The sequence below is a fragment of the Rana temporaria genome, chromosome 12 (assembly GCF_905171775.1).
Source record: "Rana temporaria chromosome 12, aRanTem1.1, whole genome shotgun sequence".
Lineage (NCBI taxonomy): Eukaryota > Metazoa > Chordata > Amphibia > Anura > Ranidae > Rana > Rana temporaria.
In genome coordinates, this window is record NC_053500.1 from 70446614 (window position 1) to 70449082 (window position 2469).

At 42.0% G+C, this 2469-nt stretch overlaps 1 long non-coding RNA gene across 1 annotated transcript in view; it reads right to left on the reverse strand.

Annotated features, from left to right (window-relative positions):
• The window catches only part of LOC120918973, an 11848-nt gene extending 9585 nt beyond the window's left edge, over positions 1–2263 (reverse strand). Inside the window, exons 1-2 of the long non-coding RNA XR_005744490.1 lie at positions 2022–2263; positions 856–923 (exon numbers count right to left, since the gene is read on the reverse strand). This is a non-coding gene — a long non-coding RNA (uncharacterized LOC120918973). The remainder of the gene's footprint in view (positions 1–855; positions 924–2021) is intronic.
• Between the last annotated feature and the right edge of the window lie 206 nt (positions 2264–2469).

Sequence of the window (2469 nt, forward strand, 5' to 3'; positions counted from 1 at the left end):
TTTGTAGGTGTATGCTCTGAATAAATAATAATAAATGAAATAATAATGCTCTGAATTATTATTTGTTGAGAGGCTCACTGGAGAACCTCCTTTCCTGATAGTTCTATTTAGGACACTTGCTTCAGAAGTACTAGCAGCCTGGCATTATTTTGACATGCTAAATCACTTTAGACTGGATTTTTACATGTCTTTCCTTTAAGCCATTACAGCAAGCAGATTAGTATTCAGTTTAAATTGTATAAAGCAGTCCTAGACCCTAACATGTACTTCTCTAAATATTGCTGCAAGCCTAACCTGTAAAAGGTACATCACAATTTGTGAACTTCTACAAAGTGGTAACTGGAGAATGCCCCATCAAGTTCCTATGGAGTGAGCGTGTGTGGTTTAGAGAGAATATGATTAAAAAAAGTGAAAGCATAGGTGAGAGTCAATCAGGGTTAGGGTCAATGGTAAACGGCAAGTACTTCCATTTCAGGCCTGATTATGAAGCAGCAGGTCGGTGAAGCTGGTTGTTGGCTGTTTCGCCATCAGTGATAACATACCTCGATCCTGTCAGGAAGCCTCTTTATTACGACTCTCATCGTTTGGGTGAGTTGGCCTGAAAAAGAGACTTTAGTTATTGCATCGGCCGTTGCTAGAACACTGAAAAGGTAGCCCTAAAAACACTCTGTGGTACTCATGAGGAGAGTTGCTTGTGGTGTTTTGAACTGCCCGTGAAGACAAAGTCTATTGTTATTTTCTGGTTTGCTGAAGAAAGCAAATGTTAAGTTGATGGAACAGATTCCCAGCCACCTGTTTACACCTCAGATCATGACTCCCATATAAATGTTGTTATTTTAAACACACTTTACTTACTATTCAACTGATCGAAACGTCTTTTTTTACTTGGAGGTTCCATCGTGACCTCTTCAGGCTTTTCATTTCTGTTAAAAAAAAAAAAAAGCATTGTTACCATCACTTTTTGCAACGGTTGAACTATTTTCTGTCTTGGATATTTTAGCAGGACACCGAGGGAACATTCCCTAAGAATGGCACATCTTAAGTAGATATTTCCATGTTGGCTGAATGATAATGTTTTCAAAAGCTGGCAAATAATGGGGAAACACCCCTAACACTGGGGCTAAAAGCATAAATCCTTTTTTTTCTGACCACAACTATTCAAGTGATTTTATTTCTTGCAGGACCATAGGGGCATCCAAAAATTGGTTTTACGTTTTTGAAAATTACAACGGCATCCGTATGGACAGAGCCGCATAAGCTGATGGTTCCTCTGTAGTGCCGGATCATGTCACATGTGGAGTGACAGCAACTGGACTCCGCCTCTTGACCCTACTAGCGGTCTCCAGAGTGGTGCCAACAACAGTAAAGAAGAGATCTCTGTCAGTGTACAGCAAGACACTGAGCATAATGGTACAAGACAGCTTTCTCACTGATGTGCTGTGGTTTACCCACACTTCGGGTGCAGTACAGTGTACAGAGACAATATGTTGCCACCTCACCATCTGATACCCACGATAGCCGTTTAATGCACGCAAGTGCAACACAGTAGGGTGGCAATGAGAGGTTTAAATTGGGTGCGAGGAGGTGACACTGTGCCCGGTGATCTTTTGACTTTGCCCATGTTGTTCAGGTACATCGCCAACTATTTACCAGGGGGAAGTGAACCTTAAAGTCTTAAAACTTTTTCTGTGCTAGGATAGCATTGCTGCCTAATACAGTAAGGTGAGTGTTCCCAACCTAGGGTAGATGTGAGCTTTGGGTTGCATCGCTAGCTGAGAATAAAGTTAAAAAAGCATGGAAAAAAAAAAGGATTGTAGCCACCACATCTGAAATCGGGTAAGCCAGAATAGGTAAACTATGTGTTTGGATCTTACATACCCTTTAGCCCAGTCCACACTGCTGCAGGATTAAAATAGTGCAAGTTCAGCCAAACTCGCACCATTTCATAACCGCATGTCAGTCCAACTTCGGGGGGCTATTTCAGTCATATGTGAACCTTAAGCAAATTTATGACTCATTACCTTGAGGTTTCTCCATGGCTGCTTGAAGTTTTTGTTTGGCTGCTGGTTTGCCTCCTCACACCCGATTGTGTAACCAGTCTTGATGCTTGACAGATCGTACTTATTGTTTTCTCTCAATAGCATCTGTCGGCAGTCAAATTTGTGTGCGAGAGATACTTGGCAAAGATGCAACGTTCAACGTCGGAATACTCTTGCATTGTCCAGGTCTCGCATGTTCTGCGGATTGTCTGGCTGCTTATATTCGGTAGTCGAAACCTAAATTTAAGAATAAATTGGGGGAGAAAAAAATTGCAAGTTAGTCTTACCGGTAACTTGTTTTCCAATAGGCTTTCAGGACAGCACCTGAGAGATCATGGCTCCTCCCTCCACAGGAAACACCTCCTCCATCCAAACTTCAAAAGGAGGCCTTCCCATCACAATCCTCAGTTGTTTGTAGAGACCTCCAGCC